This window comes from Fundulus heteroclitus, unplaced genomic scaffold, assembly GCF_011125445.2.
Source record: "Fundulus heteroclitus isolate FHET01 unplaced genomic scaffold, MU-UCD_Fhet_4.1 scaffold_55, whole genome shotgun sequence".
NCBI classification, from domain to species: Eukaryota; Metazoa; Chordata; class Actinopteri; order Cyprinodontiformes; family Fundulidae; genus Fundulus; species Fundulus heteroclitus.
The window spans coordinates 876,719-895,541 of NW_023396978.1; the positions used below are offsets into that span (position 1 = coordinate 876,719).

Consider the following 18,823-nt stretch of genomic DNA (forward strand, 5'->3'; position numbering starts at 1 on the left):
ATATATGTGGGAGAAAATAGTGAACGTCTATGTTTCCTGTGTATATGTTTTAAGTGTTCAGATAGAAAGATATAGATGGAGCTTACATATACTTGTAAAAAAAATATATAGAGATTAATTGCTAGAGATTGGCAGCCTATTTGGCATTTGATCAATGTTTTGATCAATGTTTTGATCTAAGTGCATATATAGATTTTGAAGTATTCAAAATAAATAGGTGTGTTTATATATAAGAATATGTCCAGATCATAGATGTGTGTGTTTAATATTACAAAAATAAAAATATTACGAATATAAAGTATATTCTGAGATTAAAGTCCCTCGTATACAGTTTAAGTGACTGAGTCTAACTTCAGATTTGCCACATTCAACATGGAGGACGCACTGACGCATCCGCAGCCTAGGCAGAACCCGCCCAATGAGGCGTCTACGTTTATAGTGTCTGTGATCACAGGTCTACGTAGAGTGGTGATTACCTGCCCCCTCCAGGAAGCACCTACCTTGACCGTGCCGCCCCACCCCTGCCCAGTAAGCAACACACCCACTTTCCACGAGCAGTGGGTGGTGCTGTGAGGCAGAGAGCGATCATTTCTGATCAAAGTTTTAAAACTTTTAGCACCTAATTTGCACAGTGACAGCAACTGATCTTTTTTTTAGATATAAAAAAAATGTGTTTTCAGCTGCTAGAGGTGTCAGACTTTGTTCAGCCTCCCTAAAGAAGAGCTTAATCACCAGAAGTGGATGGCTGTTATTTATTTGGAGCACTTAACAAACCCTCTAGTGGTTGTCTGTGACATCACTTCACTGATGACTGCTTGGTGAACCTCGGCCTGTACCAGAATGGATTGTCCAAGAGATTCATTCTTAAAACTGCTGCAGTTCCTGCAATAAAACCACATGGATGGAGATGCCAGAGCTGTAAGTAAATTAAACTGCTTGCTAAATTATAACAGTAACGTCGGCTTAGGGTTGCATGCTGCAGTGGCTCTAGGGCGACGTCATGAAGTGGCTGACAACCTGCAATGTCAGTGAAGGCAAGCGTCTTTCATCCAGCTTAGAAAAAAATAGCACCAGAAAACGGATTCTCCATAGTGCCACAGCATAGATAGGTAGATAGATAGATAGATAGATAGATAGATAGATAGATAGATAGATAGATAGATAGATAGATAGATAGATAGATAGATAGATAGATAGATAGATAGATAGATAGATAGATAGATAGAGAACCTGTAAGCTGTGGTGAGGATTCAGTTGTAAAACAATATACTTTAACATTGCTGACGATTGACATTTTAAAAAAAATTTTGTTTGGTTGTTTTCTTAAAATACCATCACCTCCTGTTGTTTCTCTCTGTTTCTGCCCTTGAGCCAGGCATTAACAGCTCAGAGTTTTCCCTAGTTTGTGAATTCATGTGAGTAAACTGACAGTTGGCAGAGCTGGAAGGAGATGTGTCTGTGTGGTGACATTTTCTTTGTTGGCTGTTTTATTTTTTTTTTTTTTGTGAGCCTGTTTTTAGGGAGACAGTAGTGAGTGATAAATGAACTGTGTTCAGCTGTTGTCTTGGTCAGACTGTCTTTGTTTTCTGAACACTTAATGTGGTTAGAGATTCGAGTGTATATCTCTGTAAGTCACTGCTGATCTGTTCCTGTAGGCTTCAAAGTGGATGTCCCTAAGAGATTGTTAAGTGTGATTGTGGCTTGAGGGTGATTGTCTGATGCTGTACCCGGCATTGCTGGTTACATGGTTGCTTTGGTTTTGGTGCTGAAATACCCACCATAATTAGCACCTGAAGGCTAGTGGGGAGCTTAGCTAGATGCTGGTAGGTAGCTGGAGGGACAGCGTTTCAGTGGCATTTCATCTGTGTGCGTGGTCTGTGGCGCAGATTATCTGGTGACTTAGTCTGTCCTTATTTCTTTTCTTCACATCATCTTAGGAAGGATAATTTCTGTCATAATGGCAACTGTTGATGAGTTTTCGAAAGCTCCAACCGAGGACTTCCTGGAATGTTGTTCAAAGGAACAGCTGGTGAAAACTGCTGAACATTTTCAAATAGCTGAAGAAGAACATTAAATCAATCTTAAAAGTTTAATTTGTCTAAATCAGGGTTTTTTTTAACCTGATGCTAGCTCAGCAAGAAACCCGGTTCATGATAAGTTCAGAATAGACTATTGTACAGCGTAAATTATTATTAATTCTGCAAACAGAACAAAAACAGCTGGACCTGTAGGAGCGCAGCTTAAGTTTAAGTAACAGTGTACAGACTTTGCATGGTCTGGATGTGCCTCCACAAGTTTTTGACGTGTCCACTTACCTGCACTTGGGTCCTCTGTCTAAAGAACCTGATTCAGATATGTTCTTTTCACTTTTTGAATGTGTATCTGACAATAGGTCCTGGTCATAGGACAAGTGCAGCTTGCTTTTGTAGTGCTGTTTTTCAAACCTCAAGCCGCATATTCTTCTCCTAGTGTGTCTGCGTCTAAGATTTATAACTCTTTCAAAGAATATGCACTTAAAGCATTTGAACTGGTGTCTGAAGCCCACTGACAGGTTCAGGACTCGGTAGAAGTCTGGTAGAAAGAGACATAAGGAATTTGCCAGGAAGTTGGCCTTTCATTTTAATCGGTGGTGCTCTTGACTGAAGGTTCAAACATTTTAATCTCTGTGTGACCTGATTTTTTTTAGGGAATTTTTAAGATTCAGTTTCCAGTCACATTATAACTTATGTGACCAATCATAAAGTAAAGACTTTTTGTCCAGAAATGAACCAGATTATTTTTTAACAGATAAACAGAAAAACACTAAACACACAGCCAGACCTACTGTGGAAAGGTTAAGATCAAAGCAGAATCATTTGTTAGAATGGCCAAGTCAGGGTCAATATCTGATTCTAACTGAGAAAAAGCAGTAGAGAAAACATCGGCGTAATAAGCTGTGACTTCCAACTGTTCCTGTTTCTGATAATAAATTGTGATGTGGAGTGATTGCTTAATTCCTTTAAAGATGAAGATTAACAGAAGTGTATTTAGCTTTTAATGATCTTTCATCTTAGGTGAATCAGTAATCAGGAAAAGAAGCACAGAGCATATTTTCTTGAATTTAAAGATAACTCAACACTTTTATGCCTAAAGAGATACTTCAGGTCACTCTTGCCTTGTCTTGACAAGTGAGTGTCAAGACAAGGCAAATTCAGCTTCAATCCAGTGCACGAGAAATGCAACATATTCCCCATTAATCCTCTCTTTTCCCCCAGCTGTGTCTCCACTGTTCCATTTGTCCTGACTCCCCTCCTTCAACAGGCCTGAGTTTTCAGCTGCCACTCTGCCACTAAGAGTTGAAACAGGGGAACCAAGTTGCACCAATCAAAGCATTTAATGCGCTTAAATCCGCCAGTGGGTGAGAAAGTTGACCACTTGGGTTTTAGCGTCCAACTTCAAAGCCTCCATAGTTCCTGGACTCTCCTCATTAGCTCCAAAATACACACTACAGCTACTGCTTCCAGTGGCTCATCAAGCGCATAATGAAAGTTATAATGCCCTCTGGTGCCTCTGGCTGATCTGGAAGTCGTTTGTAGATGGAGCCAGGCCATACAAGAAGTCAAAATCTACACCGTACAAGCAGTACTAACATTTTTTTTTCTCTTCTTCGAATTTTGCTTGAAACTTCTTAATAAAATGTAGCAATAAATACATTTGTATAATCTTTTAGAGTTTTAGACGTCTAATTACATAATAGTATTTTCATCTGATTTTGCATGAAAAATTACTATGTGTTGAGTCTTAAGTCAAATGCGTTATTCTTTTAGTTCACAGATTAAAATTTAACTTATTCATTTTCATTGTTCATCACCTTAGATAGCCCAAATAAATCACACTCTGGTTCTGGTCTTCTCTGTTTACCTTGAACCAGAACCAAACATGGTAGAAGCAGCATTTAGCTAACCTGACAACAGCCAGCTGTATGTCTCGCTCCGCCTAGCTTCACTCACATACATCTGGGACCAAAAATTTGGTTGGGGAAATCACTTTCAATGAGCCGTGTCCCAGATGTATGTGAGTGGAGCTAGGCGGAGCGATACATGCAGCTGGCTGTTGTCAGGTTAGCATTTAGCTCCTATGTGCCACAAAGCTGGAGCAAACTTCCAGTTCCTTTGAAAATCCAACCGTAAACAGTAAAAACTGTTTACGGTTGCTTACGCCCCATAATAACAGGAACAATGACTAACATATTTGATGTGTATTGATGTTTTCCCCTGATACAATTTAATGTTTGTTATTGGTCTCTGAACCAGTGACCGTCTTGACAACTTTGATGTTTTTATATTTTCATGATATAAAGCACTTTGAACCGTGCTACACAAATAAACTTGACTTGAATTTGAGTAGGGTCTGTGTAATTTTATTTACATATGATTAAGTCCTGTGTTGTTACTTGTTGCTCTGCTATCTTTAAAAACCATTTAATCCGGCCTTTGTTTAAGTGCAACATCAGATAAATTGTTTAAGATTAGAGTCTGTGGTGGTATTTTGGCTGTATTGATAGCTCTGACAGTTCAGTGGTTAGAATGAATAACACTTAATGAACTGTAATATTTCACTTTTGGCACAAAATAATTAGATTTTTTTTCAAGATTAACAGCAATGGAGGAAACAACAAAGGAGAATATTCTGACTTCACACAAAAACATTATTCTGTTTGCATTCCTTTAAAACAAACATTTAAGTTAATTTTTGAAATTGAGGCAAAAAGTATTTTTAACTTTTGATGGTTAAAGCTTGAACATGCTAAATTAGTATCTGCTCATGCATCAAATCAACTGAATTAAGGAATACAGATACTTTAGAGATTAGCTAACAGTCTATTTAATTTAAATGCTGATTAAAAAAAAATCCCTTTTGTCAGATAAATCAGTTTTGTCAGACCAAAACTTTGACGGTAAGTACCATATCAACTATGTCATTAACAATGATAACAGGTAAGTCTTATTCTGGGTCTGGGTCTATATACTAGAACCTGCAAAGTCAAATAAAAAGCAGTTTTTTCAGATGACGGAGAAGTCAGAGTAATCATCAATAAAGCAAATTGAGCATAAACACATGCTACAGACTTGCTGACAGTAACTTTTCTACTAAAAACCCTTTGGCTTCCAGCACCACTATTCACCATTAGCATGGTCAATGTGAGCATTTTTGAGATACACTTAGTTCAAGCCCCTCAGTAAAAAATAAATAAACATAAGTATCCAAAGACAAGCCCCACATCAAAAATGTCAGAACTTCATTCATTCTTACAATAACAAGTTGGGATTTCTTTCAGTTTTTCTTCCCAGTCTTTCCACAACTTAAGGCAGATGGTTGCACTCCATGAGTTTGGTTCTCCTGGAGTCTTTTCGGCAGAAACATCCAAATGATTAACTGCATTTTAAACAGCTGCAACTCAAATGCGCCAGCTTTCCACATTATGGTTCATAAGTAACACCTAAACAGGTGGAAACTGATGTTCAGTACAGAGTCAGAGCCCTGTACTTAGATGTTTACTTAACAATTTTTTTCTTGACTTGATGTAATTTGCATGAACAAAAACCTGAACTCTTTGCCAAAAAACAAGAAGCAAGTTGGCCCAGAATCAGAAGTTGCCATCTGCCCCAGAGCCATGTGTCAGCAGTGTAGACAAATCATGCTACCTACTGCGACGCTCTGATCCAGACATCGCTGCAGCTCAAATGTTCTCCCTGAATGATGGCTGAAGACAGAAAGGGTGGGCGGAGAAAGATGAAGTCTCAGCTTAGCGAGAGCTTTGATGTGAGCCGAAGCGTCGTGTCAGTTACAGCAGTCACGTCTCCATAGTTGGAGTTGTTTTTGTCTCTTTTGGGATGCATCCTGCAGAAGGCAGCTGCTGGAGATAAATGTCTGTTTTGCAGATGAATAAGGCCTGAAGTCTCATTACAAATGAACTATTTAAGTCAAATGAGAATAAACACATTTTGAAGTTGTTTCTAAAGTGCAGCTCTGGACAGGAGGTGTCAAATGTTGGTCTTCGGGGGCCGGGACCTTACAAGTTTTAAATGTGTCCCTGTTCTAACGCACCTGATTTAAATAAATGTGTCAGTAAAAAGCATCTGTTAAACTTCATGACATACAAATGCATAGATATTGAATTCTGTCATTCCAAAGAAAAGAAGGCACACAGTAAGACTTTAAAGGCATTTTTTAGTGTCAATCAGAAGTAATGAAGAAGTTGGAGGACTAAAACGTGAGTGTGATAAAGGTAGGGCACAAATGCGGTCAACTAGGAGGTCATCTGGAATTAAACCATACATTAAACCAACCATAACGTGTCATTTTAAAGCAGCATTGTGTACATTCTGACCCAAGTATTAGCTTCATTTGAGATATATGAAATCCCTTTTCATGTCAATATACAGCACTCGTAGCGTAGCGACGCTCCCTGCGGACTGCCTTTCTCAAAAACTTGCCAATGTAACTTAAGAGGATCGGATCTGTCGCTGAATGGGCCACGTGACCTAGAGTGCGGCTCAATTTATTTCCATTTAAATGGTGCCACATTTTTAAGGAAAATATGTAGATAAAGCAACGCAATTCAGCAAGCTGGGTACACCTACTGAAGATTTCTCAAATTTTGAGATAATTTTCAGACCCACACCGAACACAGATGAAAAAACGTAAATAGTTTTTTTTTTTTGCAAACACAAATTGCATTAAAGTGGAACAGAACGGGACTCGGAGTTCATGAGGCTAGGTGTCATCTAAAGAGAAGAGTGATTATCCATCCATCCATTTTCCAACACGCTTGTCCCTATTGGGGTCGCGAGGGAAGAGTGATTAGTGGAAGCGTACTGCAGAAAGGTAATACTCTGATTAAAGCATTAAAATGGCTACTACACAGGGAAAGGGAATCCTGGTGTGGTATACAGTGGCTGGTTCCGACTGTAACTGCATGTTTCGCAGGGCAAGGATTAAGGCAGATCTGAGCAGGTGGGTCCAGGACATTTAGAGCGGGCAGGCCGAGGAAAGCTGTGGTGGATGAACATGGATGAGGAAGTTTTCGGAGACAACCAGTCAGAGTAGGGTAGCAGTCAGAAGCAGCCCTGGATCTCTAAGGTGACATCGACAACCTGGGAGCACAGTGAACAAGGAGGGTAAGCTGAGCTAAGAACAAGGCTCAAGTAGCACTCAGAGAGCTTGATCATCAACAACGTTGACCATCAGGCAGAGAGCGATCGTCTAGCAGCTCCTTAGAAACACAGCAGTAGGTGAGTGAGATTGTACACAGGTGAGCTAACGGCTGCTGCTCAGCCACGCCCTCCAGCAGAGATCCTCAGCAGAAGGAAGAAGCCCACACCAGCACATACACACAGACATGACGACAGGAAAATAGCGCCGATTAACATTTTTCCTCTAAACTGCCTTTAACAGTGACTGTATGTGAATGGTTATTTGTGCAGCGTGGCTCTGTGTTGGATTGTAATGGACTGGCTACTTGCACAGGGTGTTCCTGCCGGATATAGTGATAAGCAGGTATAGACAATGGATGCATTGTTTTTGTTATATCATGGATTTGTTTCGTGTTCCTTGGGATTTCTTTTTTCTTTTTTACGGAAAAAGAAATTCCAGTTATTCTCTGGGGGTTTAAATAAACACAAAAAACCTAAGTGAAACTAAGATTTGTTGCAGCAGACTTATAGAGACTTAGACAAATGTTGTTGTAATTGAGCTGCAAATTCACAAAGGACATTTGAGTGAAATTTCATTGCAAGGCTAAGATTAACAAAGGAAAACAAAAGAGAAACATAAATATAGGTATTTGTCATTTGTCAGGAGATGGACAGGAGGACTAATTAAACCAAATTACTGATTGCACAAGGTCTATTAATGTTACCCTATCCATGAATGCAGATTCAGAACATCACACACGCAGCACAAAAGGTATCCAGATTAAAAGAACAAGCTTATTATTTGCAATAAATGTCCAAAGATGTCAAACATTTACCACTTTTAATCTGACTCCTTTCCAATATGGTTAATCTAAAAAGAATCAAAGAAATGTTTTAGAAGAAACAGAAACATGTAAAAAACCAAAAACAAATTTAAAACCGCCAAACTTTGTTGCGTCAGTGTTCTTACCCTAAAGCTAATACGCTATTGAAGGTTATCTTGCTCAATCTGGCTGGTATTTAGAACTGTTTATACTTCCGTCCACCTTCAGAAAAATCCCAGTTTCTTCAGAAAGGTAACCCAGCAGTACAACGCTGCCATTATCAGGTTTAATTTTGTACAGCAAACCGTCTGGGGTTTGTGTTTCAGGTCAACACACATTCATCTTGATTCTTCGCCTTTAGTTCTTGTGGCTGGCTGATCACACAAACCATGCACCATCACTACATTACTCACCACATTACCTTGATCCACGAAGCCAAATTGTTTCTTTGCAAGTCAGCTAATGTGAGACTTTGACTGCCTCGCTTGGCAAGTCAAGGATGTTATGTCACATTTCAATTGACAATTTCAGCCCCGCACCATTCTACACCACTCTTTCCTGACTGCATTTCCACGGACCCACTAACAGCTGGCGCTGTGGCTTTAAGCTCCACCTCCAGCTGTACTGCTTTTACGCATTTCTGTGTGACATCAACATTTTAAATAAATAAGTTAGAAACGGTAAATAATAAACAACTAAATAAGCCACAATAAAACTGAAAAAAATATAAATGATATTTGCATTATTGTATATGCAAAAATTTCTTGAATATTTTTCAAAGGATAAAATAATCCACATGGATAAATATCTGGATCACAGATCAGCCTGAACATCTAAATAAGGCCCAGCTTCTCTCTTCCTGCACAAATATGGAGGGAGATGTGACTCTAATCTTCTCCAAAATTATATTCCGGTTTGACCCATTCTGTTCATGGTGATCTTTAATATTAACGTTGTCGCTCTTCAGTTTAACTTTTCCCTGTTGTTCCTCAGAGAAAACCTTCTCGTTACTCCTCGCCCTTGGCCAATCAGTGAACAGTAATCTGTTCATGTCACTTTTCTGCCCCACTTCACTCCAATGGTAGGGGGGAAGAAAAAAGCGAGACCGCTGCAAAAAAAAAAAAAAAAAAAAAAAAACTGTAATCAAAATATTTGCAAAGCAGATGGAGCCAAGTAGACCCCAGCCAAGTGAAGTTGGTGGAAAATGGGCATCAGGGCAGCATCTGATTCAGAAGACCTTGGGCACATCAGTCCATTCAATGGAGATCGCAAAAAGGTCCTTTAATCGCATAGTAAAATAAAAAAGGCTGATGTTTCTGTCTAGGCGGTCTGTCACAACTGAAGAACAGTGTGGGTTAGCATTTTACATGTTTCCATTGCGACTTTGTCAATGTCTTTGGTACTGAGCTCCATGTATTTGTTTTTGGATGGGCCTCTTTAACCTTCACTCTAATTTGTAGCCCTCTCCAGAGATACTCTTATCAGTGCTAATGTAGCTTAAAGTTAAAGAAAGATGTCAACAATATTTACAAATGATTATTTAATTATTTTTTGGCTTAACTGTTTGGTAGTTCTAAATTCAAAAAGACTGAAAGCTGAAACAGACATAAATTGCTTCACCTAGTTTAGGTGTGTGCACACCGACACATTCAGGTTATTGCATCTGATTCAATTTTGCACAAGAATAGTGCCACCATAAAAATGGAAAAGATTTGAAATCATTATGAGGGTCGAATTATTTATGTAAAAAGAATCCTTGTATTCTAGCAGGGGTGTGTGGTACATCTTTTTGTATCTCCACTAGAACATGTTTGGGACCAAACTTTGTACCATCACTTGATCACAGATATAAAACAAGAAGTCACAGATGGGAAACCATGTAGTAGACAGGCTTCATATTTACTGCCCGCAGCAGAGGCAGCACTGCCACAGGAAGTATTCATCCTCAGCTGAGATAATGTTAGCAGCATCAACCCAGCTCCTTATTACAGGACACTTTTGTTCAGCTCCAAAACACAGTGCTGACAGAGGGAGTACAGTTTTCGCCCGGAGCGAGCGGCAGACTCGATTGAACATAAATAAGACTTTTGAGTCAGTGAGTTACTGCTCTGTGCTTTTCAGCTTTCACCAACCGAGTCAATTACAGCCAGATTGTGGGTGCTGTGTGTTTGTGTTTGTATCTAGGAGTGTTTTGTTGCCCTGAACTCCCAGTGGGGCGAAAAATCTTAAATCGTTGTGGTTAATCCCGTCAGAGGCATTAAGGATAAGCACATTATGTTTCATTTCAATATGTGAAAAGAGATGCCACACTACCGTTTGCATCTTCATATCTGCTACAGCTCGTGTTCAGTTTCATTTCAACATTATTAATCCCCATGGAGGAAATTGATTTATTAGAAGAGTGCCTCAGACAACAAGATAAGGGACATAAAAAACTGAGTCATGCTGTGGGGGTGGGGGAGACGGAGAGGCGCAGAGAGGTTATCTTGAAGACCAGAGTCACATCTCATTTGTGAATTGGGAACGGCGTTGGAAAGCTTCTTCTAAACCCGTTAAGACATCTGGTTGGGAAGGTGAAATGTTGTATTCCAGCATGTACAATATGGATTAAACATGATTAAATGAGCTCAAGGAATTGGGTGAAAAATTCTCAAATAAAAACTTTTAACAGGAAGCAACACTTCCCAGCACATAGTTTCAGATTCTTGCCGACTTTTTTTTTTTTCTCTACCTTCTTCTCTACTTTGTGCATGCTATGAGATGGCAGCCAATCTCCATAATAATAAGAAAATCATCTAACTGAACGAATCTGTTTTCTTTTAGCATCATTTGTAACAGGGTCCGCGTGCTATATTTATCTGCTACAGTTAGGAGATAAAACCTTTGTAATGCTTGGATCCGCTTTCACAAAGATTTAATCCTTCAATTACCTCCGTCCTTTTTATTATCTTATGTGATCTGATGTAAAAGGAATAAAAGCTCATGGCCAAAGTGCACTGTAATTGAATATGTGTTCAAGACACAATTCAACAAGGAAAAAAAGAGAAAGAGAAAAAAAGGGAAAAAAAACACATTTTCTCTTTTAGTGCCAGCCAACTATATAGTAGGGACTAAAAAAAGGGGGGGGGGGGGAACAACACATTTCCCTTAAATAAAAAAGTGAATTTTGCCAAACAATCCTTTTTAAGGGACAAAGCATAACCATAGATTTAGACAATTTTAAAAAGTATTTAAATTATCAGACTGAATCCGCTTCGATCGACGCTAATCAGAAATGGTGTCACAGTGCAGGCTTTAGAAAGTTCAAGATGTATTTTTTACAGATGCAGTTTCTGAGCTATAAAGTAATGCTTTTTAGTTGAAAACTACTACCACATCATTCTCTGGCTGCATTCCAACACCCACTTATAAACAATGCCCTGAGGGTACTTGGATCAGTAATTCATTCTCAACTGGAAATGGAAAATCCCCATTTTTCCAGCTGAGGAGGAACAAAAACGTATACTAGTTTGTTTTCTCTTGTTTGCCAACTCCTCTAGTTGTTGGAAGAGGAATACCTGGGAACCCCTGCTCAATCTTTTCCCCCATGACTAAGTTGTAATGGACAGAAACTTGCTTGATGAATAGCATTATGACGGCTCTAAAAAGTATCGAGTTTATGTAATTAACTCCATTTGCATTTTTAGCATAACCAAAAAATACAGAAATAAAAAATAAGTACATTGCTTATCTAACATTGTGAAACTAATTTTATTTGATTTTTAATACACTGAATCAATTAAAAGGTGAGGAGTGCATCTCACTCTTTAATTCTGGTGATTATTTTATTCCCAGGAGCAATTCTGGACAAACTTTCATGTTGTTGCATTTCAATACCGCCACATTGATAAACTATAAATAGTATTTTTTTTTTTTTAAATCTTCACAAAAAAATATATATATCCTGAGTAATACATGGACAAAAGTTATCATTCTACTGTATGATAAATCCCAGAGGTGATATAAAATGTATCCTAATAAAACAACTATTTACTTGTAGGTAGAGCAGACAAACTGGGTAACTCGACAACACCATTTCTAAATCACTGCTGCTTCTTCCCTTCACTGAAATTTTTTCATACATTATACATAGGGATGGGAATGGAAAACCGGTTCCTGTTCAGAACCGGTTCCGTGTGTTCCAATTCCATGGCACCGTTTGGCAGCTCGCTTAACGATTCTCGATTATCGATTCCAGGCAGCACCAGAGCCGGGCAGCCCGACTTACGTCACGTTTTTTACGCAAGTTACGTACACGGCATTCAGTAAGCAAGTACGACGTGACCAGGTGAAGTCTAGAAAAGCAAATCAAAAAAAAAATGGTGCCCCATCGGGTGAAGCGATCGAAAGTCCGGTCAACAAGGAAAAATCAGTGAATCATTAGCTGTACCTAAAACTAATACGTTCGTGGTGATTTATTGAATTTGGCGTTAATCAATAAGAAAATAAAACCATAAATTGACATCTCGATCATAGACATAATATAAGAGTAGACCCCACATCGATCGCTTTTGCTTATGGGCGCTGACGAGATTTGGGGGCGCCATCTTGGGTCGGTCGACAGCTCAGCTCAGTGTAATGTGTTGACCAGACGCAGAATCAATTTTAATCAACTATAACTCGTTGAATATTGAACAAATTTTTAATTTTTTTTATTTTATTTTTTCTGAAAACATTAAACTATAGCTATTATAACAAATGGTCTAGTGCATTTAAATAATCTTAGTGGGGTTAAAAGTAATAGAATATTCTGACAGAATGTATGTATGTTACAAAACACAGTCACTCATGCGTTTTTATATATTTTTTATTACTTTTATTACTATATACACAAACACATTTGTACATGTATACACATGTTATCTCAAGGCACTTTCCAAAGTTAAATTCAATCAGATTATACAGATTGGTCAAAAAATGTCCTATATAAGGGAACCCAGTTAATTGCATCAAAGTCCTGACAAGCAGCATTCACTCCTCCTGGAGAAGCGTAGAGCTACAGGGAGAGTCGTCTGCATTGTCCATGGATTTGCAGCAATCCCTCATACCGAGCAAGCATGAAGCGACAGTCGAAAGAAAAACTCCCCATTAACGGGAAGGAAAAACCTGCAGCAGAACCAGGCTCAGTATGAACGGTCATCTGCCTCGACCGACTGGGGGTTAGAGAAGACAGAGCAGAGACACAACAAGACAGACAAACAAGCACAGAAGCACACATTGATCCAGTAATCTGTTCTACATTAGATGATAATAGCGAGTGATCTGTCTTCCCTGGATGATGACACAGCTAACAGAACGCCCGACCAGGTGTACCCACGGGCGCCGACAGGGGGGGAGAAAACGGGTCAGTTGTCCCGGGCCCAGGACAGAGGAGGGGCCCAAATCTGACACTCTGACTGACCATTAAAATGGTCAGAGTGTCAGTCAGCGTGCGCAGCAGTCTGTGTCACGGTACTTTGCTGTTCCCCTTACCCTCTGGTACATGGCTCAGCGGCGCCAGCCAATCAGCATGCAGGCTCAGCCTGGCCCGCCCACTCAGCTCTCTCTCACAAACAATTGTGCTGCTGCTTCTCAGAGATAGACAGACAGCAGGAGCGGAAAAACATGAAGAGGGAATATAGCGCCGTTTGGCTCTATTTTAATACCGTAAATGAAATCAAGCTGTATGTTTTGTAAAATGCTGGTTAAATTCAGAAGAAACACAGCAAATTTATCTAAGCACGTGAAAAACCATGAGCAAGAAAACGTCGAGCAACAGAAACGGAAAGAGGAGACGAAACTTCTCTCATTGCCCCGACAGACCCAGACCCTTAGACTGACGTCAATGACTGAGTCGTTTCAGTCCTCCAGAGAACATCCAGGTAGATCAGTGGTCATCTTCAGCAGCAGTTCATGTTAACTTTCAAAGTAGATATTATCTATCATATGTTACTGGAGCCCACACAGAAAATGTAATTAAGACCTTGAAAGAACCCAGTACATATATCCTATTAAAAAGTGTTAATTAAGATAAGATAACATTAGCTAATCCTTTATTTATCCCATGACGGGGAAAATTATAGGATTAAAGCAACAGGCAGGTGCACAAAACACAGACAAAATTGCATAAGGATTGAAACTATGTCCATGTGCATGACCGTTGGATGTTCCAATACATCGGGTAAAAGTGAAAAAACGACGGGCTCTTTTGTTGGATTGCCTACTTGACATCGAACTTCTGGCCAGAGAGAAAACACGTCGTCTGTAGCCAACATTTCGAAGAAGAATGTCTTCAAGATGACATGAGAGAAAGACTTTTCGGTAGGTTTTTTTTTTTTTTATAATGTAGAATTTGCCGAGACATTTGTTTACCGACCAGAGGGGCGGAGGGATGTGACACTCTTAGAAACATTGCTCACTGTTGTGAAGCCTACTTATTTTATGTGACTTTGGTCTTCTTTTTTCTAAAGTCGCTTGTAAATTTCATAAGAGCCGATCTGGCCGTATTTTCTGCAGTTTACGGCTACAATAACTGACGATAACTGCTGAAAGTAGATTAGGCGGTACAGAACATCATTTTGAGCAGAGATTGGTTCTAAAGATGAGTTTTATACTCATAACATTGCAGAACCCAACCAATAAATCATACTTTAATGTTTATTTGTTGTCCTTTTATGTCTCTAAAATGTTAAATTAGTATTACTTTAAATGCTTAATACCATGTCTATTTTTGTTAAAGAGGTTAAAAAAATTTCCCCAAATTGGAATCGATAAGGAATCGAATCGTTTCACAGAATAGATAAGGGAATCGGAATTGTGAAAATCTTATCAATTCCCAACCCTAATTATACACGCTGATGTTTTGGATGATATTAGCTTGCACATTCACTGGTCAGGGTCCATCGGTTATCTTGTAAGGCCTGTTTCATCAGTGCTTTTCTTGTCCAATCTCATTAGTGCCACATTGCAAATACAAGCTTATATGAAATATAGGACAAAAATGCAGAGCACTGTGATTTACTGACTGCTGTTTTTTTTTCTGGAGAGGACATAAAATGGCTAAAGATGTTGAGATTTCTTCAACAGATGACTGAATCTGCTAAACTTAGAAACATAAATCTACACAGAACAGATAACTATGCACACACATAATCTTATCTAAGGGCAATTTAGAGCAACAAATCAACCTAACAGTCATCAGAAAGACCCCAGGCTGGGATTTGAACCAAGGACCTCCTTGCTGCAAAGCAACATTGCTAACAACTGTACCACTTGTTTCATGCAGCAGGGTCTCTACAACAAAGCTCATTATAAATTGCCAAAATAATTTTCCACTTTTACCAATTAACTAAAATGATAATATAAGGAAGTTACAGAAGATGGTGCCATATCAAAACTGAAAGCCATATTATAATTTACGAGTTTTTTATTACACTTTGAAATATGGATAAGCGTCTAATAGTCACATCCTATAAAAAGGACCAAATGGAAGCTATTTGTCCCAACTGAGCAGCAGTAAAAAGCAAAAGATGTCCAAAATGAGCCTTAGTTGAGGTGACATTTCCTTACAAATCTGACATCATTCAGATGCAAAGTGCTCTGTACAAAAATTGTACATAGTTAGACGGGGAAGTCAGGATGAAGGTAGGTACAGAGCAACAAAAAAGGAGAAAAATGACCCTTCCTGTTGTGGCACCAGGTTCCAACCTTTCCTTTCTCATTCAGCAAATTGTCAGCGTGTGTGTTGTGCAGTCTCCTACTATTGATTTTACTAAGAGCTACATTACACTGCTGACTGCATGAAGGTGATTTTAGCTGTTGCGAATGGAGATGGTAGTTATTGTGGCCTATGAAAGAAGCTGTTAAGAGCATTCAATGGCATGTAAAAAAAAAGAGAACAGAAATAAATACTCTTGGGAGAATGAAAAGAGAAGTATGTATCCATCTGTCTTCTGTTGCATATCTGGGATAAGGTTGCTGGGTGCATGATTTGAATAGAAATCACCAGATCTGCCTCTCCACAGCTACCTTCTTTGGTTCATCTGGTGGTACTATGAGCCGTTACCAAGAGAAACAGTCACTTCAATGAACCCTCGGTCTGCCCCAAAGTTTCCACTTGTTAGGAAATAGGTGAAAAATCTTCCAATGAATAACTCTTAAAGGCAGCCTAAACAGGTGTCTAAACCCCTGAAATTTGTTCATGCATGCATGCATGCATGCAAAAAAAACCAAAAAAAAAAAACACTAAATTGCAAAATAAATAACTGCAAAGTAACAGTGGTGTACATAAATATTTCAATGTATTACACATGTTGATCCTTTAATCATCAGAGTCAGGGGCCCTTGAGCCAATAGGTATTAACTGAGGCCAACTGTTAAGCTAAAATGTAAAAAAAGAGATATTTTATTAACATACTTTTTTTATTGATAAAAGACATTTTGTATACTTATGATACATTATTTCAAAATACTAGAGCTCGACATGCATACAAGTACAAGAAAACAATTAACTTTCAGGTTATGAATCAAAGTTACAAAATCAGGATTCAGTTTGGATAAATGCATAGTTCTTAAAAGACTGCAAAAGAAATCAATAATTGTGTTGTTTTTCTTTACTTTTTAGAAGCAGAATCAGTTTTGCTTTGCTCTCAATGAAGACATTTAATACAAACATACAAAGAAGGAAAACTGGTCTTTTATATGATCCCCTTATTTCAGTATGTCATTGTACACTCATGTACTAGATTGACAAGACCACCCTTCAATATAATTTTAACATTCAAATTAGCTTCTTTTCTATATAGGTCACAGAGCTCCAGGGAGCTTTGCACAACTGGTGCTACAAGCGACGTGACATTTCTGTACAGCCACAAGGGAACTCGGCTGAAAAGAAAAGAAAACAGGCCTCCTCTGAAGCGCAGCGTCAGACCACAAGGTAACATTAGAGTTTTCATCAAGGACCATCGAACAATCAATGATTCATCTCGGTTTATTACCACGACACACTTGCTCTGACCCAGGGGCTTCATTAGGCTTCTGTCGACTTTTAAATCATGGATGTTCCACAAATAGTTCCTTCTTGACGGGATTAAGGGTGTCACATGAAAGAGACTGTCTCTGAGAGAGGATTTTATTTCAGTATACTAATAAGATATTTTATTTATCATTTGAGAAGGACCTGTTGTTAAAATTAGATTTTAATGTGTTCTGGTACAAGTGTTTAAGTACCTTGGAGTGGTTCTTGAATCGGCTGTTACATTCAAGAGTCATGTCAAGTAAAACTCTAAAACAATTATATTCAGCCTTCACAATTATAGATACATTCGGACATCAATGACATTTAATGCAACTAGGATGTTTATTCTCACATACAGAATACCATGTAACAAACTGGTCGCTTACAAATGAAACCTCATTTAGACAAATTTAATCATTATGTAAACGAGGAATAAAAATATCACCACTGTGACATTCTGGAGATGTACAATCTTCTGAATTTTGGTGGTTTTAAAAACTTTAAATTAGTTTGTTGTGCTATTTCCTTATTATATCTAATTATATCTATATACTATTATATCTATATATATATATAGATATAAGATAGATAGATATATATATAGATATAGATAGATATAGATATATATATATATATATATAGATAGATATAGATATATATATATATATATATATATATATATATATATATATATATATATATATATAACTTTTTTTAATAATATGAGGACAATGAAATTGATAAAGAAAGATGTTGAACTTTGCCTGTGAACCACCATACAAGTTAATTATCAAGTCAATGAATTTTGTGATGCTGTGGCGCATAATGAAATGTTAGCTGTTTAAACAATAGTATGATGCAACGCCACATAACTGTAAATTTTTTATCACGTAGCCCCACAGAGTCGGAAACAAGATACAGCACCAAGTACCAGCCATGAGCCCACAAGTCCTGAATGGGCTGGTAGGATTACTCATTAAGTGAATATTAGAATTAATAGAATGAAGAGTATGGAGTTGTTCTGTATGAACGGTGCCCTGAGATGTTAGGTCATTCAGCAATACATTCATGAAACTGACCTGAATTTATCAAATGGCTTTGTAACAAGGGGTGATTTCCTTTGTGCTGGAAATTATAACCATTTTTTTAAAAATAATGGTGAGTGATGTAGACTTTAAATTTTATCACGATGTATTGTCTTAATGTGAGAGCGATAAAAGTGATGATAAAAGAGTACTTACAGCTTCTTGCAATCTTTTTCAGGTAACTGTGTGGCTGTGACTGCATGTCAATTACTGCCCAATAAGTAATAAAACTGTCCATAAAATAATTTGAAAATGTAACATGTAATAAAACAAAATTTAAATATGTTTTATCAGGACTCTGATTACATAGAAAAGTTTTAATTTTATTATTTTTTTTACAAACTGCACACAGTAACCGCATTTAACTATATTTTTGAAATCATACATATTTATTGATGCTGTCAATAAACCAACAGTGGCGCAAATAGCAAAAATACCAAAGCTGACAATACTGGTAGTTTGGGGGGGGGGGGGGGGGGTTTAGCTGGATTTTATCATCAAGGTAAATCAAAATTCTTACCATGATAAGAAATCTTTCAAGATAACGATAAAACGATTTGATAAAGGCCCAGCCCCATTTCAACATATGATTTAATGTCAGAAGCAGAGCCAGTAGTGATGAGGGGATTGTTCCTGTTAGTATGGAAGAAAAAGGTAAGCTGTAACAATGTGTGAACAAACAAGCATTAGTTCTTATATAACTTC

At 38.1% G+C, this 18,823-nt stretch overlaps 1 long non-coding RNA gene across 1 annotated transcript; it reads left to right on the forward strand.

The window, feature by feature from the left end:
- The first annotated feature begins 768 nt into the window (after nt 1–768).
- On the forward strand, nt 769–17,999 carry LOC118561068. The gene is made up of 3 exons (XR_004929750.1): nt 769–918; nt 16,822–16,952; nt 17,928–17,999. It is a non-coding gene; the product is annotated as an uncharacterized LOC118561068 (long non-coding RNA).
- The last annotated feature ends 824 nt before the right edge of the window (nt 18,000–18,823 follow it).